The 26,521-nt window shown below is 43.6% G+C and overlaps 1 protein-coding gene and 1 long non-coding RNA gene across 2 annotated transcripts in view; both read left to right on the top strand.

The window, feature by feature from the left end:
• Positions 1-26,521, top strand: part of LOC146193486 (uncharacterized) — a 402,043-nt gene that overhangs the window by 96,802 nt on the left and 278,720 nt on the right. The window lies entirely within an intron of this gene.
• Positions 10,450-14,233, top strand: LOC146193489 (uncharacterized). The gene is made up of 3 exons (XR_014706462.1): positions 10,450-10,587; positions 13,088-13,149; positions 13,887-14,233. It is a non-coding gene; the product is annotated as an uncharacterized LOC146193489 (long non-coding RNA).

Here is a 26,521-nt window from a genome sequence, read left to right as displayed (position 1 = left end):
AAAAGCGCGCAGCGAGCGGTAGACACCCATCCTTCTCCCGTCAGTCAGCGAGACGGACCAATGGACGTCGTTCGCGGTACGTACGTCATTATTGTGGCCCGTCGGGCCAGCGCAGGAAACGGGGAAGCTGGCTTCCCAAAGGAGAGCATGAGAGAGCTTTGAATTGTATTTTCGATGTTTTGCGGCGAGCGTGTCACTATAGCATTTTGCACAGACTATCTCCGGTACCTGATCGAAACACTGGGCTCCTTTGCTTAAAAGGGCCTTCCCTGGACAGTGGCCCTTTAAATATCGCTTTGATGGAAGCCTTTATTGCGTTAGAAATAGCGATCTTAGTCCCACAATAAGTAGATTTTGCATTTGAACCTAGTTAGACCCGTACATTAAAATAAAATGTACAGTCTTTGTTAAAAATATACGGCCAAAAGGGTTCACTGCTAAGCCTTGTACGAAGAAGCAATATTTGAATATATAGATAAGCTAGAGAAGACTGAAGACGACATTGATCACCCACGAGATTTCGAACGCTAGAGATGCAAAATGATTCTCGTTACGGGGCTTAGAAGCAAAACTCTTGGGCCGTATATTTTTGACAAACACTCTACATACATCAACCATTCGAATGTATGGCGGAACGAGCGAATCAGGTTCGCTAGCTACGACGAGAGAGCACTAGACCATCGCTCTAACCGAACGCCCAGTGTGTTTAACTGCCACAATACAGCGTTGATCAATTTTATCAATGAATCTGATCAGCTTCCGTTCGTTGGCAATGAACCTAGAACACACCGCTGTCCCATTGCCATAAAGATATGTTTAGGAAACTGGACATTTTTAGCGGGTTACAACCAAAATCGCAATCAACAAAATTGCTTACCTTAAACTTTCTCGAAGCCTAAGCTTGCATCACTAGTTTCAAAATCAAAGCGGGATAAAATGCGACGTGCTGTCCTAGATGATAGCCTGTTTTTAGAACTAGGTAAACTCCAGCAACGTTTCCTTTGCGCGTAAGAAATATTTAATGGTAACAGATAGCTATCCTGCACTGATCATTGTACTACCGTTCTAGACTATTCGTACAAGTCTGTTTCATAAAATTGTGTGCTTCCTTCTCAAAACGGGGATAGAACAAATGGGCAGGAATACGGTACAAACTGTCGCGCTTGTAGTCACTTCCAGGGATCCAAACAGTGCCTTGTACGCCTTGATGGCACTAGATTGTATGTGGAGACGGTCCGCAGATATCATTTTTAGAAAACAAAAACAATGCTCTGGAAGCTGGAGTGGAAACCATGTTGCTGCTTCAAAAGTATATTATTCGTAATACTAATATCATGCTAAGAATATTAGGTTCGAGCACATACAGTTGTAGACATAAATGCAATTGGTCTGTAGATGGTAATTATTCGTTTATTGGGTGATTTGTGATTAGGAACAATATTACGGATCTTTCAAATTCGGGGCTCAGTTGTAGAGAAAAGTGATTTCAGAGCTATTATTGCTCGATAACTTAGACATCATTCTTAATACCTCTTCAAAAAAGTAAACATTCTATCCAGCAGGAGTTAATATTTTGGGCACTTATTATCAACTTCATCCATTTCTTTGTTTACTCATCATCACTCTTCATTTCATGGAATCTCATAATGATTTGTGAATCATTATTATCAACGTGCTGTGTGTTCGTTCTTCGGCGCCGTTTTGATTAATTTTCTATAACTATATTTTACACTGATGCTAGTGGCCGCGGCATTGATGCCGTGCTACTACAATAGCAAACATTTATTCATTGAAAAGGTTTTTGCTTACGCCAGCCGCTCCCTAACTCCGCCTCAGCAGAAATACCCTATCACCGAACAAGAGTTTCTTGGAGTTGTATGGGGTGTTCAAAATTTTTGCCCTTACCTTTAAGGTCGGCATTTCATGGTAGTCCCATACCATCACGCTTTCTGCTGGCTTTCATCCCTGAAAAATTTAACAGGGCAGCTCGGGCGCTGGATTCTTCGACTTCGAGAATTTCAGTTCACAATAACTTGCAAAAACCAGCTAGAAACACCTCGATTCTGATGCCCTCTCTCATTGCTCCCTTGTATCCCAATCATATGTCACTGCCCTGAATAATTCCTTTTCCAACGTACAAATTATTTGCCTGATCAGGTTATGCATACCGCGTCGATTGCTGCCTTGTACGGCATCTGGAAGATCTGGCTTCCACTCAGCAAGCGGGCTCGTACTGCCACACGCTAATCGATCGGCTGAACGATACTTTGCTACCACTGAATTCTCGACTGCGCTGTAAACTTACCGAATTTAAAATACATAGAGGACTGCTTTATAATAACTAACCCTTTCGGCCAGCCGTTGGTACCCGTTGTTCCCAGTTCTCTTCACCGTCAGACTTTGGACACCTTCCATGGTTATCTCACCACTGGTCACCTTGGCTACCATACGACCTACACAGCATCAGGAGCCGCTTTTTCTGGCCCGGTCTCTCGACGAGTATTGCCGAGTACGTTGCCTCTTGTGTGTCTTGTCAACGCCGTAAATGATCGCCGTCAACACCAGTGGGCCTATTTCAACCCCTTCCCTGCCCTTTCACACATTTCGAAATTGTAGGCATTGACCTATACAGCCCTCTACCGTTGACAGCGGCGGGAAATTGTTGGACAGTAACAGCTGTGGATCACCTCATGCCGAAACCGCAGCCATACCGTCTGGATCCGCTGTGGAGATAGCAAGTTTTTTCCGGCGAGACACTGCGACACGGAGCTCCTCGTGCTCTCCTGTTCGACCGAGGCAAATATTTCCTTAGTGCTATCATGGCCGAAGTTCTTCATGCCGCAAAAATTGTTCACAAACTAATATCCGCCTACCAACCGCAAACGAACGGTCTCACTGAACGTTTCCATCGCACTCTGTCCGATATTCTATCCACGTACATTGAATTTCACCACAGTAACTGGGATTCCTTGCTTCCATTTGCCACCTTCGCACACAACACTGGCGTTCAACGCACGACCCGCTATCTCCATTTTTCCTGGCCTATGGTCAGTCTCTGCATTCTGCCTGGAGGCATCCTTCTCTGAACCTATTTTTTCTGACACACACTCTTATGAACATTTCCTTCACGCATTGGCCACTGTCGTGAACTTGTCATACTAAAACAGAAGACACCCAGACTGCGCGGAAAAGCAGCTACGACTCTTTTAACCGTGAGGTGTTATTCTTTTCTAGTGAAGAAGTCTTGGTCTCGATGGATACACGCACACCAGGCTTTCTGAGGAACTTCTAAGCCGCTTCATCGGTCTGTACAAAATGCTCGAAAAAACTTCCCCGAAAAAAAAACTTCATCCACATCTGTGCTTACTCATTTTGGCCTTTCATTTCATGGTACGCCATCGTCATTTGTGAATCATAATCATCAACGTGCTTTGTGTTCGTTCCTCGACGCCATTGATGGCTGTGCCATTAAAGCTCGGTCTCCAAGCTCACAATATAGATGAGAGATTATGAAATAAAAAAAAGATTATTCCAATATTTTGGGAGCTCAGCTGTAAATGATTAGGTGCAAGGAAAGCATTGTTTTCATTATCACTGGAAAACACTAATATAAAGTACCTACTCTACGCATCCGAGATCGTCTCGGAATCAGAGCAGGACTCATGTTCAATAATAAAGGAATAAGTATTAGAATACGGCTGATAGGTTTCCTCTGATAGTTTTGTGCGATAAACTTTATTAAATATTGAAAAACTGTTGTATTTGAAGTCTGTATTTTGCCTCATGCATGTAATTTTTTTGTTTTGCCTAAAAGGTCAAAAGTAAATCATTCTTTCTTTTATGGTAACGGAATCGCCAACGAAGTCGAAATATGCCATACATTTTCTCTCTGTTATACCAAAGATATGGACGATTGTGTTTCATGCACTTGCTTAGTGCAAAATTTGATATGCACGCGGATACAATTATGTGATTGTATCCCAATAACAAGTGCAAGCCCAAGAAGATTACTGGACACCGAAAGATTGTTCACGCAATACATTCCATACAAAAATACAGTCGTTGTCTGCATTTGAAAAGTGTCAAAAACCTTGTATGCTGAATTTTAGCATACGGAAACATGAACGAAGGCTGTATTATGACAGCACAGATTTACAATTTAACAGAGAACGCTTACACGCATCACAGTTGATGTGACGAAGACAAGATACAGAATGGAGAACTGTCACATCGTGAGTAAAGTGAAAGGTAGTGAAGGCAATCGGTGTATCTCAAAGAGCCTTGTCCTGACCAACTGGTATGGAGTAGCTCCAGTTGATGTGCAGTGCATTGAAATTTCAACAGGCAATCAATTTACGTGCATGATCTCTATGTTGCAGAACATACTAACAGCAAAATTAGAATTGCAGTGGTCGGCGTACAGCCAATGGTGTCACTGATGACTAGAGCCTCCAGTGCGGTGGCGCGGATCAGCGCACCACACCTCCAGCGCCACACAACGCCTTCCATTGTCATGATTACTTGTTTCGACAGGGCTGTTGCTTCTGGGTACACCAGAACTTGATGTAAGCAAAGGGAAATGTTGGTTTTAAGACCTCCGCGTAACAAACTCCTTGTCAAATTCCACAAACCATCGCACTAAACAAACATAATTACTATTTCTTTCTAAAAAACCCATCTGAAAAAGAAAGGCGTGTCGTACTCGGTTTCGAACGAAAGGTGCAGTTTTGAAAGAATAAGCAGAGAAATTGGTTTTCGGAGATGTATTTCATTAAACCTAAGATGAAAAAAGGGGAAGGTAACACCACAACAATGGCAAACATTGAGCGTCTTGGTATATTTACAGCCATAAAGTTTTTAAAAGTAAGAATGTATGCTGGCCAAGGTTTGCACAAATAGCTAGAAGCAGGTGAAGTTGCAGATGCCACCAAGATTACTGCTTGGTGGCTATGTGGGTGGTTTCGTATACGTCTGGCGCAGCAGAGCAAAATACATTCATGAGAATTAGCACATGTGTCGTCCTGTGGCTCGTATTCTATTCACTTATTTAACTAATTCTGCTCATGAACTATACAGGGGCATGAACATATCTGTCGCATATAAAGAGTAAAATCGCATATAAAGGTCTAATTAATGACCAGAAAGTGACTTGTGTACAAAAAGTGGGAACACACTGACTTCTCTTTCGCGCCCCCTCTTGTGAGCAGCTGTACCTTCTCAGGCTATCGAAAGGCGCTCTCGGAAAGGCGCTGCTCTATTCATCTCCTTTTCGTTTGTTCGTCTCCTTGCGCCCTTTCATTGGGTAGCACAAAAACCGTACGACTGCCCGATTTGCGGATGCGAATACAGCACATCGGTCGAGTGACCATTGCATCGAATCAAACACAGCTTGCTGCTGCCTCTAAAAATGTAGCTAAATTATCGACCATTTGATGTTTCTACAGTGAATTGCTCCAGCCGAGCAGTACTAGGCTCGTGCACACAAGTAGGCGCCCTCACTAAGTTATTTTGTAGGTGTTTGTTTAATGTAGATTGTTCTTGAGCTAGCGCAACGGATCTATCTGCTCTGAAGCTGACAAGGACACAAATAACGCTTACTTAGATGTAAGAATTGATGGCGGTAACACTCAGTGAAGCCTGGATATTTGTCGTGCAAGCTACCACATGGATGGTTCACGAAGTCCGACTCAAACGTTCTCATCGCCGCTGCACTAAATGCAAACCATACTGTGTGATTGGCGACAGGTGATTCTTGGTGGCGAATTCAGAATCTTCTTGCTCCATTTGTCCAGCGTCTTCTTCTTGTCCATCTTCTCTCAACCCTTCTTTCCTTCTGTGGCTCGGAACAGCTAGTTACCGGGGTTACGGCTCGTACTCAATAGTGACTAACCGACGCTTACCCGATATGGGCTGCTGGCTGCCTATAGTCGAGCTTTGGCTACAATAAATAGCACATTTGTAAGCGTGCATAGTAATTCTTTGGTTGTGCTCGTGTGACGTTCTGTCCGTACTGTCAGATTTTAGAAGGAGCAGATGGAAAGCAAGATAATCTAGGACAGAATTAAAGAATAAAAGGTGGTAGGTATGACATCTGGCGAGTGATTTCTGGTCTACAATTAAGTGCCAACATTGGGTGCAAATCTCCAATATTAGATGGCCTGGGACAGTACTTCTACACTAGCAGAAGCAATTCCTCAGCATTTTCGTCAATTTTTACGCGAGTGCATCAATAAACGCTGTTAGGTTCCTAATCGCTCTCTCAGTGGTGACTTATGCATGCCACGCACCTCCTTATGTGCGCTCAGTACGCGAGTGTGGCAAATCTGAGAACTAGTCACGCATATTGTGCCAGCGGTCGTCTCATATTTCTCGCTGTTTTGTAGCGCCTCTCCACGAACTGCAATGCGCGCCTCTCACGATCCGTGCATGAAATTAAGCCACATATGTTAAGGCTGCAGTGCTGTTTGGCACCATGCCTCATGGTGTACTTGAGACAATAGGTGCGCGTTATGGGCGGAGCCCTCCCAGACGGCCACTGACGTACGACGGACGATGGAACTCGGCCATAACTCGGCAGCTGAGTTCAGACGTCCGCCGAAGTTCCGCCGTACAAACAATATCAGATGGTCGAATCCGTAAGCCGAGCAGACAGGCGCCGTACGCCCGCCACTGGACTCGCTTTTTACACAGGTATGATATATTTTGCAGTCCTTGTGCTCGTCTGAACTGCGTATAAATGAGTAATGCATTCGAATCTGCATATGATGCCGGAGCGAATCGAAGCGATAGAAACCTTTCCATTAAACACTTTTTTTTACTTTGCGCGTGTTTAATCGTTGAATTCTTTTCTCAAAATTTTTTGACGAAAAACGCCATGACCGTAAAATATTTTTATAATCGTGATGTTTCAGTGAAACTTCAATTGATTCCAAAAAAGGCAGTGCCAAAGATTGTACAACTACCGCAATCGCGCTTATTTCGCATGCTAGCAAGGTGATGTTGAAAATCCTCTAAGGTAGGCTACAGCAGTATGTGGATCGGGAGCTTCCGGACGTGCAAGCTGGGTTTCGCAAGGGCGGAGGAACTAGAGACCAAATTGCCAACCTTCGTTGGATCATGGAAAAAGCAAGAGAGTTCCAGAAACCCATCTACTTCTGCTTTATTGATTATGCGAGAGCATTTGACTGCGTAGATCACAGCAGATTGTGGCAAGTTCTCCAAGAGATGGGAGTTTCAATTCACCTCATCTGTCTCCTCAGGAACCTGTATGAAGGACACGAGGCCACAGTCAGAACTGGGCATGATCTTACTGATTGGTTTCCGATTGAGAAAGGAGTGAGGCAAGGCTGCATACTGTCGCCCTGCCTATTTAACCTATATGCAGAGTGCATCATGAGGAAGGCCGGTCTGGACGAGTCTTCAGCTAGAGTGAAGATTGCTGGAAAACGTATCAACAACCTTAGATATGCGGATGATACCACTTTAATGGCAGAAAGTGAAGTGGAACACAAGATACTTCTGATGCGCGTACAAGAAGAGAGTAAGAAGTTTGGGCTTAAACTAAACATTAAAAAGACAAAGATCATGGCGTCTTGCCCTATCAAGTCCTGGAGCATCAATGGACAAGAAGTGGAAGCTGTGACAGATTTTCTGTTCTTGGGCTCCAAGATTACCTCTGAAGGAGACTAGAGCCATGAAATTAGGAGACGCCTGCTTCTGGGAAAGAGAGCAATGGCTAGACTTGACCGCCTAGTAAAGAGCAGAGACATTAGTCTGCCAACCAAGTTCCGTGTAACTCGTGCTATGGTCTTTCCAGTTTTGATGTATGGATGCGAGAGTTGGACTGTGAAAAAAGCTGACCGCCGAAGAATTGACGCATTTGAATTGTGGTGCTGGCGAAGACTCTTGAGAGTTCGTTGGACTGCCAGAAGATCAAATAAGTCGATATTGTCGACGATAAACCCTGACTGCTCATTGGAGGGTCAAATTCTAAAGTTAAAGCTCAGCTACTTTGGTCATCTGATGAGAAGAGAGGAGTCGCTGGACAAAGATTTGATGTTGGGAAAGGTTGAGGGTCGCCGGAGAAGGGGTAGGTAGCAAACGCGATGGTTAGATGGCATCCTCGAGGCACTGCAGATGAAGTTATGTGATGTTAGGAAGATAGTGAGAGACCGGAAAGCGTGGCGTGATATGGTCCATAGGATCACGAAGAGTCGGACACGACTGAACGACTGAACTGAACTGAGAAGACGCAGCAACCAGCAAGCTCACAAGGAACGAAACTGAGTCTGCCCTCAAAAATCTGAAATGAGCCAATCTAACCCACCCGACAAGTTTTGTCATGGAGGATCATGGAGGAAGGAAACAACTTAGGCGAGGCCCTTGCCATTCCCAAAGCACTGGAGAAAGTATGGCGGAAGTGACGTCAAAATTTATGGTTGGCCAAGTCGGACTATCAGCAACGGCGACGCTGCTGCTATGAAAACTCGGACCACTAGCAACAGCGTTGCTAAGGGCCCTAGGTACGTGAGCGTCGCGGAGAAATAAAATGCGGGGGTAAAGAAGGAGGAGAGACGTTGCAGCGTCAGGTCGCTGCGCGGCCGCGCCGGCTTCAAAAAAATGACGTCAGGGCCTCTGCTAAGGTCGTTCCTTCCTCCATGTGGAGGATGATATCAGGCATGGAGGAAGGAAAAAATTGAGGATAGGCGGTGATGTCACTTTTCGCGATGCCGGCCCGCGACCGGAAAATGCTGTGGCACCACTTACGCACGTCGCAGCTTTTCCCCTCGCACTCCTCTCTGTGCCCTTCCCTGCCTGAGCGCTTCTCCGCGCCATTCGACGCCGACAGCCATGCTGCTCCATAGCAACGCTGACGCTGTTGCTATATGCCCCATATCTAGGCTAAACAAAAACACGTTACTTCCGGCACGTTTTTCGGAATGCATCTAGGATATATGGGGCCTCTCAGTTTTTCCTTCCTCCATGCTACCAGGCTTCTGTGTTCTGCATTTTCTGGGCAGTTACAAATTAATGCGGCTGTTATGCACTCCTAGCGTTGTTTTTGTTCTGGCTTATTGCGGCTGACACACTTAGTTCACTTAGTTCGAGAGGAACTTTTCGATGCACCGAAATTTTGTAGACGGTGTTGCTTAAACATGGGCATTCGGGTGAGGTGGCGGTAAGGAAACAGCTCTGTACAGAAGCCGAAGGATCGAATGTTTAAGGCGAGACTCAAAGGATAGCTCCGGCGCCGGCTAACTAAAGGGCACCGCCATGTCTACGGGCCAAGACATTGCTGGACCCCGCGTCAATAAGCCGCGCAACTTCTCTGTCTCTGACAGAAGAGGGTCTGCCTGATCTTTAAATCGGGAGTTAATATTTAAACCATGCGCAACGCGCTGAGGTGTAAAAATTAAAGCACACAACGTTTGAACTGGAGCTTATTGTGCGACATGCCTACACTTATAGAAACGTCGCAAGGTTTCTTTTTTTTTTTTATGGGCAGCCGCTGATGTTGCTCTGTTGCGCTTTCCAAATACTAGTTTATATAAGGAATGGCTGTATGCACTGTGAAGCAGCTGCTAAAAAACTGCATGTTTAGTGCTCTCCTTCAGCTTTGGCAAACCAAAACAGCACATTAGAAAAGTTGGTTATGCATGTGTGACCGAGCAGCGCCGAACAACCGGAAAAGAAGTAAATGAGAGACAAAAAAAACACGGCTTGTCTTTTCCTTGACCGTTGTTCTGCGCTGTTCTGACACGCGTTTTTCATGCCGCCGCCGCGAAACAAGCTGTGAGCTATGGTGAGTGCAACGCCTTTTATTCAAAATTGGCATACTGGCAGGTTATGCAAGCCATAGGCTCCAAAAAAAAATTGTGCTAAGCAAAAGTAAGGTGAAAAAAAATTGTTATTGCTGTGTCTTTACAGACATTCAGAGGCTCCTCAGAACTTCACTGTATTATTGAAAGTGAGATAATGCCAAAGCTAGTGTGCTGCAGCACCTTTAGTGCATGATACTTATGTTACGCACTCGAAGCTTTTATCATGCTCTTAGATTATAATATAGAAGTATTTTAAATCCATGCTTGTTAATACAGTGATAGGTATAAATTGAATATATGGCATCATGCCCACATGCAGGGCTCCTGATAGCCGCTGGACACATACTATGGGCTACAACAGGAAGCTTTACCTGGTCACCTTACAACCAATTGTGCAATTGATACTTCTGGGCTGTGAAATATTTTCAGTTTTGCTTCTATATGGCAAAGCTGTTCTTATTGAAGGCTAACATTTGGCTTGCTACACTAAAAATCTGTACCTAGTCATCCTAAAAACAGCTGCGCTGTTGGTGATTTAGTGTGTTTGTGTTCTGCTTCTGTATGGCAACGCTCTTCTGATTGAAGGCTAACATGTGGCTTCATTAAATTGTTTCAGTTGCCATGAGCAGTAGCCGATTTCGTAGGCCAACATGAAACAGCACTTGGGGCAAGCGGGCAAAAGTTCCGGTGGCTAAACTGTCATTCAGGGTGAAAACAACAGCAATTGCCATCCCTTTGAATTCTGATTTCTTTGGTATGGCTAAAAGTGAGCATTGAATCCTTATCTGTATTATTATTATTGAATATTGTCATGCTTAAGCTTTTTGAGAATCATAAAATTAATAACACACGGACTTTCCTTGAACCGCAATATTTCTAGCTTGCACACATGTAGGATGTAGCACTGCTTAAACAATCCTTATACAGCAAATTCTTCTCACATTGTCCACCATGTTACTTCTTGGCTTTGTCCCTTGAAGGTATTTTAAGTTTACATAGTCGCCCACTCTTCGCTTGAATGTGTGAATATATGTGGCATGCGTTTCGCGAAATGCCACTGCATCCGTCGCAGCCGTGCATCAATTCTAATTGTCTTGTCCTTAGAGGGACTGGCAGTTGCAGCTTCACGTCATCTGCCTTTTTGCTCCGGCGTGCAGGTGCGCATCGAGGCAAACTGCCTAATGCATAGAGGGGCCAGGGGCTGCTATGCCACGCCATTTGCCTCTTCGCTCCGGTGTGCTGACGCACATCGAGGCGAAGTTGTTTATCCGTAGGAGAACCAGGAGCTGCTGTGTCACGTCTGTCTGTTTGTTACGGTGTGCAGGTGCGCATCAAGGCAAAATGGCTTATGTGTAGAGGGACAAGACGCTGCTGCTTAATAGCATTTGCCTTTTTACTGCGGTGCGCAGCCGTGCATCGAGTCTAAGTGGCTTGTGCATGAAGGGCCCAGGAGCTGCAGCTTCACATTGTCTGCCTCTTTTCTCCGGTGCGCAGATGCGTGGAAAAGTGGCCTATGTGTAGAGGGACTAGGAGCTGCAGCTGTGTGACATCTGTATGTTTGCTATAGTGCGCAGCCGCATATTGAAGCACAATGGCTCATGTGTAAAGGTACCATGAGCTGCTGCTTCGTGTCGCCTGCCTCTTTACTACGGTGCGCCGACACGCATTGAGTCAAAGTGACTTGTATGTAAAGGGACCAGGAGTTGCTGCTTCAGGTCTGCTATGGTGCATAGCCGCATTTATAGATGAAGTGGGTTATGCGCAGAGGGACTACAGGCTGCTACTTCACGCTGTCTGCCTCTTCGCTACGGTGTGCGGCTGCAATTGAGGTAGTGGCATCTCGAAACGAGCGTGCCACGTAGTCGCGTGTACAACTTCAGAGCGGACGATTGTGTACATGCTACAGTTCTCTTATTCATAGCATGAAGCTAGGACAAGTTTATAAATTATAGCACACCTCGTGTGAGGCCAGCAAAAAAAACCCACTCCAGAAAATTAGTTGCATTCAATGTCATATTTATCCTTATTCATATACATGCAACTGACATGCCGGATTCTTTATCCTCAGAATTGCCCAAACATAATCAAGGGTGCGTCCGTAATAGTCTAGCTTTCGCTTTCTCTTCAGACTTGAGTACGGTGTGTGTTCGATTACTGTAGGTGGTTCAGGCATAAACATTGAGATATTGAGCTTGCAAAAAATATGGTTTTGTAGTTTAAAGAGAAAATGATACTTATAACCGAAACCTTATCCCATTATATTAGTGCTGTTAGACACTGAATTATTAGTTTACTCTGCATTGTTTCTGTCTAGTTGATGTGCAGAGACGTCCACATACTTATGACTTGGTGGGGTAGACTGCACTTAGAAACATGGTAGCGTTATCTGATGTGTTGTTTTCATTCATGTAATGATTTTCATTTCTATTTAACCGTTTGTTATATGCATTTCTGAAGACGGTGAGCTCTTTCGTCCAATCCTGCAACAAAGCAGCAAAGGACTCCCAAATCTTCAACAAAACTGTGTGATACCTTTAACTAACTGATGCTTGATAGCACAAAATCATGTAGTACTATTTGTTGAAATAGCTTTATTCCCCCGCCCCCTTTTTTCATTCTAATGAGGCCCAGCAGACACTAACTATTTAATTGGTAATGCCCTAGGCCCTGATCAAAGGCACTACTCCAATGTCAATACCATTTTTATAGCATGGCTATGGCACAGCACTCATGTCTTTTGTATACTTATTACCAATATCTTACCCAAGTGGTGGCTCATGCTATGGGGGCAAAAGTCTCCTGACTTCTGGAGATTTCGAACTAGAATCGCAACGTAAGCGAATTCTCACCTTTTTTCTCTAGCACACAGAAAAAGAACTAATGTTCAACTTTCACATCGACAAGTAGGATCCGAGATTCCTGGTCAATGCGAACGTTATACGCGTTGACTGCAGTTTGTATGGTCCAAACATGTTTGTCCCTAATTTTACATAGGGGCAAATTATGGGCCATCCTTGGACAGGGACAGTTCGTTCCGCCCCCACTACTCTCCCCCTAAATCAGGTACAGCGTTTCTTGTGAACAGCTGGCAGCATATATGCAGACTATAATTTGTTTTTGTAATTCATGCTGCATACTGTCGGTAATACATCAGGAGCTTATTTTTGCCGGTGTTCTCTGTGTTTTGTGTAACTTTAAGCTTTTCTACTGTAATCTCAAATTAAGAAGTCAGGGTAAACAAGTAACTTTGCTTTTAATTCTTGTAGAGCAATAAAGCTACACAATCCCTGCTGTTGGCCATGCTTCCACATTGGGATTCAGCCACATGGTAAATATCAATATTTATTCTGGTGCTGCAGCTTGCATATTATCATTTACACTAACATAAGTTACCTCCTCACAGCTGCTTTAAGGAGACTTTCTAGAGGCTTTCGCTAGCCTACATGTTGATGTTGATATACTCCTGACACGGCCCGGGAATGTCTTCAGGAAGGATACAAGGAAACCAACAAAACATTGTGCAGTTTACAGAATGAAAAGGCGACAATTTTAAATGATGTTAATTTTATTCACTTTTTTTTTCAAAGCTGGAACAATGACTTTAGATATTTGCCTGTTAAGGCACTTGAAATGCAGGTTTCTGCCAACAATGCATACTTGTGTAATAGTACAATGCTGTGGCTGTGCTTTATGTTAATATACAGCATCCTTTATGCTTAGTTCCTCTGCATGTGCACTCGTTTTGGGCATTGCTGAGTGCGCATAGCAGAAAACATTTATAACATGCTTTTTTTTGGTGGGACTGATATGTTGAAAGAGACATAAAACATTAAAATGCTGAATGCCAGGTTCTGGAGAAACAATGTTTGTATCTTTTGGTATTGTGGAATGGGGTTTTGCCGCAGTTATGGCCTTTGTATATGGTTATGACCATTCTTAATGGCTAAGCACACGTACAGTGCCATCTGGAAAAAGTAATTGAGGGAAACTGGCAGTTATCCTTAGATATATCTAATCAAAATTGAGCAGAGATAACTTGAATTTCATTTTCATTTTTTTTTTCAGGAAGAGCCCAACCTGCTTTGTGCAACTTCGAGCTGCAAGAACAGCAACAGGTTATTGAGCGAGTGCGCATGATAGTAGCGGCTTCCGATATTCCGGGCTGAGGAGGCGACCAGCAGAGGATTCGATCATCGCCTAACCAGTTCCCAAATATTAGGTTTCAATATATACCTTTTTCTCCTCTACCTCCTCAAGGGACGAGCGGTCGCGGCCAAGAATATTTTTAAAAAATTATTCAAGAAGATTCTAATTATTCCAGTTGGCCTGCATTTTACCATGCCATTCCATCTATTTTGCATGCAGCTTTAACATAGATATTTTTTAGTGTAAACTATGCAACTTTTGCAATAAAGCCCGACAAGAATCCAAAATGCTGTTTTTACAACCACACATGCTGATATGCTTATGCACTTCGTGTAATCAGGGATGGTGCGTTTGTGTACAGCTCAGCGAGCATATGTGCCTCTAGGATGGAATTTTTATTTGCACACTGCTTTTCAGTACTTTGTTGTTTTAAAGTAAAGCAGACAATAGGAAACTTGAACATTTGTTGCACATTCTGTTGTCTGCGTTACTCTCACGAGAAAGCCACTGAGCACTAGTATGTGACTGAAATTTTCATGGCACATGCTTGCTGAGCTTTACACGAATGCTATTGCTAAGTTTTTGCATCGACAGCTGGCCCTGCGAGCAAGTTTTGAGAAACGTCCGAGTGTCGATCTCCGGCTGTCCGTCGAACGTCCGTGGGACGCGATCCACATTGACAAACGATAGTCCGACGGATGTACGCTGTAGTACGTCGAACATAACCGGATTTTCGTCGGACGTCTGTCGGTCGTTTGTCGGACGTTGTGGCCGTCTGGGCTGGCAATTGCTGCTCAACTGCCACGACATCAGTCTCTTTTTGAACACTGCTAGCAGTTTCCAGAACATGTTAAAAAACTTATCGGGGGGCAAGTGTCTGCTTCAACGCAGTAATGCTAAAGCTTTGCGAGGTTCATCACGCTGATTGGTGAATTTGCCCGACCCTATGCTAGCGATCTTCGGCAAGACTCGGCCAAAAGGCTTATGTTTAAGGCGCATTTTTCTGGGTTAAATGAACGAAGGGCTCGGATGGAACTTGATGAAGCCTGCTATGTTTACTGCACAGCACGAAGGAGGTTTGTCGTTTTCATCTAGGTATGATCGACTGGCAGGATAGTGTAAATGCTCGTCTGTAGGTCATCCATGTGCAAGAATATATCAGTATTTAAATGTAACAGCATGACAAAAAAAAAGGTGATTGTGTGGTGCTCTCGAGTCTGGGCTATCGAAGTTGACATATTTGTTTTGGAGCGGGTTGTGAACACAGTTTTGGCAATCTTTTTCTCGGTTGATTATTCATTAGAAAGCACTCTGCCTACAATCCTGTCCGTGCCACTAGATCATGAGTACAGAAATGATTTCGCAATAAAAACGAAAGGCACACTCACATGTCGCAAACAGAATGCCTCATCATGTGCAGATTGGGGCACTGGGTGCTTGCGTTATCAGGTAAGCGCGGTCTTTTGATATGATTTTATCGGAAAAAACACCCTTCAGCCAAACAAGCCCGAATCCCGTTCAAGCGCTTTCAGTTATTTACGGGTTGCTATGGCTCCATATTTTGATTGATATACCCAGGTGAAGCTCTTTTACTTTACATTCACTACATTTTACCTCCGTCATCTTGATTTCGCCGTCATAGTGTATGTAACATCGTAAAGCCAGACCGGAACTTTCCGATGCCTTCCGATGTAACATCAAATTGTATATTCAGCCCTGAAACAATTGTTTCTAGCTGGATTATGGTACTTGCTGACAGGCGTGATTTCATGACTAATGTTGTTGCCATTGTCATTTTAAAAATAGCCATTACTTGTTAAGAGAAAGGAGGTTGTGATTCACATTACGCACCACTGTACTGTATTGCTGACGTTTTCCCTCAACTACAAATCCGAAAGCACTTCGGTTTTGCTGAGATTCCTGGGTTTGTATTTTCTCTTTGTGTTTTTCGTTTTTTTGCCATGAAATCCTAGTCATCAGATACTTCCTAGCCTTTGTCGCGATAAGCACCCCACGCGTTTACATATTTAGAAAGAATTACAGGTTGCTATTATGCCTCGGAAAATATACATACCCCAATAGCACAGCAGAGAGACTCTGTTTCAGGGAGTTCCAGCGCCGCCACGAAGTCGATGCCATTTTTCATAAAACTCCCTAAAGCACGATTATCAGTAGAGCGCGCGTCTTATACGCGAATAATCTATAGGTTGAATTCATTGTCAGAAATTGGCTCGTATTACTAACTATGAATAACAAATATCACAGACGGCTCACTTCATTAACAAAGAATTAAAATACCACGCTTATCAAACTAATGGTTAGTGCGATCAAAAGTTTTTTATTTTATTTCAATATATTTCAAGCATCTTTCTTGCTATTCCACTGACAGTCGCTTAAACACAAAAATTATGAATATTGCCCCTGTGAGCACCCCACATTAGCTATAAAAACAATATCAAACTTTAAGCGAGATTTGTTCATGTTCTTACTAAGTTCTGAAGAAATTTGTCCTAATATTGTTGCGGAGGAGGAAGAAAAAGCGGGAAGTAGCGTGGTTACGAGCGCTCGCGATATGGCAGCCGACATACACTAAAATCGTTTCTTCATCATTGGTAATCATCTCTATGTCGTTGACTTGCTTCCAAATATCAATATTTTACCCACAAAACGAACAAAGCGTAGAAGAGTCGGCAGAGATGCACTCCAAGCATCCTATTAGTCTGCTAACTTGGCCCATGAAACTCGGCTGACTTAAATCAGCGAAAAAAGGCGCCTTGCTCATTTCAGTAGCGCATAAGGTGTGAGGCTGACAAGCCGTGTGATATTATGTTGTTCCTCCGAGACCGACTATCAAAATCATGATTCTTTTTCAACTAGCGCAATGCATAATATACTTAATATGTATAACAGATTATGAATGCAGCTTACGAGTATCGCTGAAGAAAGTATATAACAGAATTGCTTCTTCTGTGCTCATCTGTGGGGCTGAAACATGGAGGGTAATGAAGGGCGTTCTACTTAAGGTCAGGAAAACGCAGGGAGGTACGGAACGGAACTAAGTACATGTAATGTTAAGAGATTGGAAGCGTGCCGAGTGGGCCAAGGAAATAACTCTAGTTAATGACATTCCAGTGGATATCAAGATGAAGACATGGGTATGGGCAGGGCATGTAGAAAAACGATGTGATGACCGGTGGTAATTAAGGGTAGCAAAGTGGATTACAAGGGGTGGAAAGTGCAACATGCGTTGCCAGCAATCAACGGCATCGCCTCTGCAGTGACATCACACAAGACCAAGGCTATAAAGATCCTCCAGACCGTCATCCTCTTCAGTGGGCAAGGAAGCAGCCATCGCAACAGCATGGCTAACCCGCTTCTGTTCTTCGCACCACAGGTGTGTAATCAGCTCTCTCTTTTCGCTAAAAAATACGACAATAGATTTCTTTTATCGCTTCCTTGCCCAAGTGTAGTTTGTGTTGTTGCCCGTGAGTGCCTTGATTTTTCTCTTTTGTTGCTATGCTGCGGTGATGTCGAATCAAACCCCGGTCCCAACGCGCGGGCTGGCACTGGCTCCTCAGTGATGGAGCGTGAGCCCGAGCATATGAGCGAAGTGATTAAATTACTTAAAGACATTGACAAAAAAACGACGGAACTCACGACTGGACAAGCGAAACTAAGCGCTGACGTCAATGCAACCAAGACAAACCAAGAAGTATTAGAAATTAGGTTGCTCAATGTATTCAACCGTCTGGAACAGGTTGAAAACACGTGCAAAACTGTGGAGGCCCTAGAACTTGATATCGCCTCAACTCAAGATACTGTCAGCCAGCGAACCTTGCAACAACATGAATTACAGGCCCGTATAGACGACCTTGAGGACCGCTCGCGCCGCAACAATTTAATCATGCGAGGTATATCCGACGAACGCGAAACCTGGGATGAAACGGAACGCAAGGTGTCTGCCGTCGTTTCAAATGCCTTTGACAATGAACTTCCCGATTCGTTCATAGAGCGTGCTCACCGCATAGGCTTATTTTCAGTGGACAAGTGTCGGCCCATAGTTGTCCGCTTCCGTTCGTTTAAAGTTCGTTCTTTGATACTGGCATCGCGATCCAAACTTAAATCTGACAACAATTCCGTGTCGGAAGATTTTTCGCCCGCCACCCGCAAAGCGCGCCAGCAGCTTACTGATTTCGCTAAAAGCCTGCCGCAATCACCTAAGTTCCAATTGCGTCACAACAAACTTTACGTTAACAACAAATGTTACATGTCTGACCACATCACCAACAACATCAAACTGATAAAGAACTTGCCAGTTGAATCATCACATGAACACACACCTCGGCGAGCCACAGTACATGCCGAACATTTCGATAACGTCCCGTAGCATCACGTTAGGGGACGCGGACAGCCATCTAAACCACGAATATCTATCCTACTAGCTAACGTGAGAAGCATTGTTAACAAGCGCGACATATTTCATTCTGTAGCTGACGCTTGTAACCCAGATGTTATTGCACTCACCGAAACCTGGCTTCATTCTAATATACGTAACACAGAAATCTTTAACGACTCATCCCTCTACACGTTCTATCGCTGCGACCGCACATCACGTCAGGGTGGTGGCGTATTACTTGCTGTTTCTAAAATAATCCGGTCATACGCACTGAACATCATTACAAACCTCGAGATTGTCTGGGCATGCATAGAACTTGGACACTTAAAGCTCATTTTCGGTGTATTCTACCGCCCTCCCGGTCATTCTAATAACTTCATCGATGACTTACACGATGCAATAAATGCAGTTTCTACTCGTCACCCAACGGTGCCAATTTTCTTACTGGGTGACTTCAACTTTCCCAACATATCTTGGTCCTCTGGAGCCCCTGTTCAGAGTCCAATTTCAAGTCTAAGCACCGACTTCATAAACCTTTGTTCCACTTTTTAATTTTCCGAACTAGCATCTCAACCGACAGGAATTACCAACACTACCGCCAACACCCTTGATTTAATACTGACCACACATCCCGATATTGCCTCAAAAATTACGTACCTGCCTGGACTTAGTGACCACTTATCGCTCTAGTTTGACATTTGCGTACATACTTCACCCGCTCGCAAAATCGCCAAACAGATCCGTGACTATACCAAGGCTAATTTTCCGGCTATTAACGCGGAACTCGCTGAATTCCTTGACTTTTTTCTGTGGGCTTTGATAACCGCTCTGTTGAAACTAACTGGAATTTCTTTCTTACTAAAATCAATGACTTGACAAATACTTATATTCCGTTACGGTCTATATCTTCCCACTCAAAAGCTCCGTGGTATAACTCATACATAAAACGGCTGTCAAATAGGAAAAAGCGCTACTAGCGAATTGCCAAAAGGTCCTCAGTAAAGAAAAATGGGAGGCGTATTACGGGGCTAACAATGCTTACTTATCTGCACTTAAAAACGCGAGGCATAATTTTCTTCATAATACGCTTCCCAACATTCTTACCACGTACCCAAAAAGGTTTTGGAGGGTGGTTAATCCAACCGATAATAACACCATTTCTTTATTAGACGCTAACGGCCTTTCCATCCCGGATGAAGAATGCGCAACAGTTTTGAACTGCGCCTTCTGCAGTAATTTCGTTCAGTGTAACTACACCACATTTCCGCAAACTAAAAACTATAATTACCTAACTATGGATCCAATAATAATCGAACCCCGGAGTATTGAGAAGATAATCGACTCCCTTAAAATATGTTCTAGCCCAGGCAGTGACTTCACCAATTCAAAATTTCTAAAGGGTGCTAAAACTTACTGTTCATTATTACTGTCTAAGATATTTCAGCAGTCCCTCCACACTGGCGCCCTACCTGCTGACTGGACGGTCGGGAAGGTGATCCCCATCTATAAATCAGGTAACAAGAATTCACCCCTGAATTACCGCCCCATCTCCTTAACAAGCATTCCATGTAAAGTTCTAGAACACATATTATATTCAGGCATTGCAAACTTTGTGGATTCCAATTAATTTTTGCTAATACACAGCACGGTTTCCGTAAGCGGTTGTCTTGCGAAACACAGTTAGAATCTTTCACACATAAACTTCATTCTATCCTCGATCGCCGCTCATTAGCCGACTGCGTCTTTCTCGACTTCGCAAAGGCGTTTGAAAAAGTACCCCATAAACTACTACTCCTCAAGCTAAGTAAACTTAACCTCGATCCAAATCTTTTTTCCTGGCTTGAATATTTTCTTTGTAACCGCTCTCAGTTCGTATCTACTAACAATATATCTTCCCCATTACGTCCCGCCGAATCTGGCTTACCCCAGGGTTCGGTTTTAGGCCCTCTCCTCTTTCTAATTTATATAACGACTTACCTAATTGTGTATCTTCTAACATTCACATTTTTTCTGATGGCTGCGTTATTTTTCAGGAAATTAACGACATTAACGATTTCTGTGCTCTACAAGACGATCTCACTTCCATATCCGCGTGGTGTAAATTATGGCTAATGCAACTAAATTCTTCAAAATGCAAAGATTTACGTGTTTCCCTCACATCACCTGCTACTAATACATATCATCTGAGTAACACTGCACTCGAGGCTGTCACATCATATCGATATCTTGGCGTCCATATTACTTCTTCTCCCACTTGGTCGCTCCACATTACCACCGTAATTAACAACGCTAACAGCATGTTAGGCTACCTGCACCGCAACTTCTCCGCCGCTCCTACTTCATTAAAACTAACGCTGTATAAAACGCTTGTCCGCACTAAACTCGAATACGCATCAGCAATTTGTGAGCCAAGCTCCACTAACTTAACTAATTCACTCGAGCTAGTGCAAAACAACTCTGCCCGGTTCATCCTTCTTAACTACAATCGTACAGCAAGTGTCACCTCCATGAAAAACATGCTAAATCTACATACTTTAGCCTGCCGTCAAAAATTCTCACGGTTATGCTTATTTCATAAACTTTTCTACAATTGCCCCATTCTACGAGATGAACTAATGTCTGTGCCATATTTCATCTCATCCCGGCTTGATCATGTACATAAAGTCGGCATCACATCATACAAAACGAAAGCTTGTTCGCAGTCGTTTATTCCCCGCACATCAGCAGATTGGAATCACCTTCCCGGATCGACAGCCAGCATTCGAGACAGCCTGCGATTCCGTGCCAACTTAGCTAGCATTGTATACTCAGGCCCTTAACAATTGTAGTCATTGCTGTTACAATCACCAATGTTATTTGTGCCTTGCACTTACAACTATATTCTTACTATAGCAGCTAAAAATGTATAACCAGGAACATGACGCTTGTATTTTTCATTTTTGTTCTTTAACCTCTGTTTCATTTTTTGTAACCACTCCCCTCTGAAATGCCCCTGGCCTTGAGGGTAATCATAAATAAATAAATAAATATTGCGCCGCGCTAGGTAATCTGCTGGTCTTATAGGCCATTATTTTTAAATCAACCTATAATTTTGGGGATGTTGTGAAACTTTTTTTGCAAGCGGCAATTTTTTCGAATATTTTTAAACTGAATGAAAACAAAGCCACACATACTACTCAACCAAAATCTACTTCCATAGTGTCGCTGTTCCGCAAATCAGCCAGTGAAAACCTACCAACACAATTTCAACAACACGACTTTGTTCTATATTTTCATTAGCACTTGTATAACAATTTAATTCATCACTTGCACTTGCGGACCGGTGTATGGGTGGCAGGGCCCTCCTCAGGCAGAGAGTATCTGCTTTTTGCCCTGTCATTTAAAAGCAGTTGTCTGAAGAAATTCTACAAAAAATAAAAAATATGTGCCAACCTATTCCATGGCTACTTTGCGAAATGTGTAGATTCCTGACCTGTAAAACAGATGCAGTTTCTAGCCCTTGCAAGCCCGCACGTATTCCTATATTCAGGCTTGTATCGACGCCGGGACCTATTTCCATATTAAGTGCTAACATGTTTCGATTCTAAGGGGTACGCTTTCCTTTAAGACAGCTCGATTTGGTCATTCGTACTGTCACCCTTCAAATTTCATTGGCTCTCCTACGCGTCAGTTGTCACCCAATAACCAGAAAAAGACCCATCAACTAACAGCCCTCACCTCGCAGCCCGCTGCCAACAAAATGAACCCCCATATCACCACGAGCAAACAAATGCAAATAGATTGAGGTTTACGAAAATAAGCGACCAGCTGCGACGCCGATTACATACCCTGCCTCCCCTATGCGCGGTTACTGACACGTGGGCGCATATATGCGATGAGAAGGTTCCGCCTTTAAGAATCTGTTTTCTAGATTTAGTTATTGTCCCGTAATTACAAAGTACCTTTATAGCCGATCAATGTCTTCGCCCGGAGTGTCCAGTGTCATGTCCGGAATACGAAGGTTGATATTTATAGAAGCCATGGCTCTGTGCAGTTGCAAAACGAAGAATACGCAACTGGTTGCAGCAGAGCTTACTAGAAATTTGTTAATAAAGAAAAATCATTATATTGTGCCTATTTGTACGGATAGCATAAAAGCTTTATCATCAACTTCGATGAATGAGCCATACGTTATTCATTTCTAGAGGCGTATTCTATGATGCACAGATCCTACAGGCTTTATTCCTCACTGAAAGAACTCTTGATTTAATAACAACGTTGTTTTTAATAATGCATAAAAATAGTAAATTCCATCAATATGTGTCCTATTACTGTTATAGAATTGTACGAAGACAGCTCTCCCATAGAGCACTTTTATCTTAGCTTGGTTTAAGGAGACTCCTAAATAGTTTTTTTTTACTTCGCACATAGCTTCTCATCGAAGCTAAACAATTACGGCTGCAAAATACATCTAACTTTTGTTAACCAGCAAAAAACGCTTTTTGCATATCGCGTCGCAAGCGAATAGTTTTCGTTTTCAGTGATATATGGCTGGCGCTACGCGAATAAAAAAAAATATCTTTGTGGAAGACAAAACTAAGACATTAGGATATTTCGTAGACCATAATGACACGTATAAGAAGAAAATGATTTTTTAGGCACAATTATATATATCAAACTAGCGCACCTGTGAGTAACGATAATTTCTACGAGGAACAATTATAAGATGCTCTATATTAGCCACAACGGGTTTTTCAAGTTCAGTTACAGGCCGAGAACTTGCAGTAAAATGTTTCGCCCCCTGTGTGATTCTATTAGAAACACTACAACACGGTCTTTGAAAAAAACTTGGGAGGAAAGTTTGACGTCATTCATGAATCATCTTATTTCCTTTTACAATTTTGGCACGTTGCATATATTTCTTTAGGTTATAATAATCTCCATGCCATATGTATTACGGGCAGAATAAAGATATCGAAGTGCTCAGCAAATATCATTGGTGCTCTCGTCCCAGCTGTGTCAGTTTCGCACAACTTGAAATTTTCCGGAAAGAAATACAAAGCAGCGGTTGTACTGCTAGGAAGTAAAACCAACAGAGATAACATCCAATGTAAGACACCACCAAATATTCTTAGGAGCGTGTGGAAAGCTCTCCACGTGCAGGAAGATTTGAATAAAAGCCCACATAAACCGATTCATTACTGGGAGTGCCGCGTATGGCTATGAAAAAGCAGCACATTTGTCTATGCTGAAAAGACGCTTAAGAGAATAACCTGCTTGCGTTCGCGATTATGCGGTATCCAAGCCGTAAGCAAACCTTTGGGAACATTCCTGGCAGCGAAATGACTAACCTCTAAGCTCACAACTGTTCTCATTGTTGGAGGAGGAAATGAATAGAAGCGACTTTGACCTGTTCCAACAGAATGAGTGGAGCCTGAAATATTTTCCGATTCCTGCTGCAATTTTGTTTCTCATCTTTCTTAAAGCGCAGGTCGATGACATCGAGTAGACGCTGCCTTCAGCTGAATTTTTTGTATGCTCGCGAGTCTTTATTGGAGCTTGTCAAGAATGTTGCCACCTAGAATGCTGAGTTTAAAGAAACCGTGTACGGAAGCCACCTTTTTGAGATAAATGACACTCCCCCATATTGCATATTTGTACCATTCCCCTCATAAGCCGCAAACTGCTCGTACACAAAATCTGAATTTCTGAAATCTGTTTCGCGTTTTCGCTTGGTGGTGTAGATTTAAATGTGCTCTGGGCAAAACAGGAAGAAAACCTGTGAAGCACGGACACCACCCTGGAGCGACCAACATTACACTCGTTCACGACGCAAGCACCAGCTATTACATTCCCACAGGTCAGAGAAACGTATCAAAGCAAATGTGGCATACGCAAAAAAGGTGTAACTCGAGACAGGAATCGAGCACTTTCACTGTTGTAAATGATTATAAGAATCAGTTTCGACTGGACATCTAAGGAAGGATATACGTATAGAAGAATTGCAATAAATAAAAGAGCAACATTAGTGTCATTGATTATGCAAAGAAAAGCACACGTGGGTCGAAAATTATGGGAAAGGCTCCATCTAAAACGGTGAAAGGCGTAAGTGTCTTTTTGATATATTAAAAGCTCAAAGTAAACAAGTTTTGCAACAAAGACACGGAGGAACACCCGCTGCACGCTCGTATCATTCTGATAACGTTGCCGCATTTCCATGTAAAACTAATGTTTTCAAACATTCTCTCTTCATACTATTGCTGAGTGGAATGATCTACTCGCCGATGTTATCAATTGCGAATCAGTGAATTTAATTTTACAAGCTCTTAATGAAACATAGGGCTCACATGAATCCCTGTTAAGACTAAACTCGATGCCTTCATTCGTTGTCCAGTTCGATAGTGTTGTCAATTACCTGCCTTTGTTCTCTATATTTTATTGGGTTTTGTGTTCTGGTTCTGACTGTTCACATGATACTGTTGCGATGCACTTCTGGTTGTTGTGATGTCCGTGTCTCAATCCTTAATAACGCCTGTAACACAGGTCAGTAGTATTTGCTAAATAAATAAGAAACTGGCTGTTTAATGCAGCGACAGCGGAATAACGTGGCAATTCTTGTAGTTCAAAAGGTTTCGGCAATTTCTCGTGTTTCCATGCTGAATCACACCAGCAGACCTTATATTTAAATGCTTACTGGGCTGTAACAAAAACTTAGAAACGCATTTCTTGTTGAGAACCCTAGAAAATATCCCCATATACATAAACGACTAAACTATAGTGGTCCTGTATCGTGTGGAGGGCCACAAATTTGGCAGATACGTACATGGAAGATGGGGAGTTGTGGCAACGTAGTTGTGAATATTGTTAAAGCTGATCAGTGATGTAGTGTGTGCAGTGTATTCTACCTAAGATTTTGTGGCAACATCTTTATGAGAGCACTATATTATAACGGGTATTGAGCCAAACGTTCAGGCAGCGCCCTGAGCCTAGACGACTGCCGAAGTCCGAGAGCGGTCCGAGCAGCGGTCTGAGCGCGGTTCCAGGCAACCAAATTCGTCGTCTACGCCAACCAGCAACCACTTCATCCTCTACACCAACTAGCCACTGATTGTCTCCGCTTCGTCGTCGACTATAGCTTGTATCACCGCCCCCCTCCTCTGTAGCATCGACTCGATGCGACGCGGTACTGCTAGGAAGGAGTTAGCGAAAGGGTGCACAAAAGTGGCACGTAGACCCAGCGGCGTTGAAGAAAAGTTCAGTCATGCACGATCATGATAGGGCTTCAGCCGAACCACGTGCACGACTTCAGGACGCTGTGGCCTCCGGGATGGAGCTAAAGCTGCGGGAACAACGGCGTAGGTGACGTCACTGATACGGCGAACAATCTCGTAAGGGCCGAAGTATCGGCGTAGTAACTTTTCAGATAGGCCGCGATGACGAACAGGTGTCCACACCCAGACGAAATCGCCCGGCTCGTAAGTGACAATTCTTCGGCTGAGGTTATACCGAGCAGCGTCATTCGCCTGTTGTCGGTGGATTCTGAGGCGTGCTAGTTGCCGCGCTTCCTCAGTAAGCTGAACAAAGATGTCGGCGTCACGTTCGGCGTCAGAGCCGCAAGAAGGACCAACAGGCATCATGGCATCCAACGGCGTGCTCACTTGGCGACCGAAGACAAGTTGGAACGGGGTCAGTCGCGTCGTCTCTTGAGTGGCGGTACTGTACGCGAAAATTATATAGGGCAAAATTGCATCGCAGGTGCGATGTTCTGCATCCACATACATAGAAATCATGTCGGTGAGGGTGCGATTGAGGCGCTCCATCAGCCCGTTGGTCTGAGGGTGATACGCTGTCGCACGTCGATGACTAGTGTTAGTCAGAGTCATGACCAACCAAATTAGACGAGCCGTAAAAGCTGTTCCACGGTCAGTGATTACCACGGCGGGAGCGCCATGACGTAGGACAATGTTATGAACGAAAAATTTAGCAACTTCGCCTGCAGTACCTTTAACAAGGGACGCTGTCTCTGCGCACCGTGTTAGGTAGTCTGTCGCGACGACTACCCAACAGTTGCCAGACAAGGACTTGGGAAAAGGACCGAGAAGATCCATGCCCACTTGATGGAAAGGGGTCTTCGGCGGAGCAATCGCCTGAAGAAATCCAGCTGGTTTCAATGGCGGAG

This window comes from Amblyomma maculatum, chromosome 4, assembly GCF_055883805.1.
Source record: "Amblyomma maculatum isolate TAMU_Amacu chromosome 4, ASM5588380v1, whole genome shotgun sequence".
In the NCBI taxonomy this organism is placed as follows: Eukaryota; Metazoa; Arthropoda; class Arachnida; order Ixodida; family Ixodidae; genus Amblyomma; species Amblyomma maculatum.
This window is presented reverse-complemented; position numbering and strand designations above follow the sequence as displayed.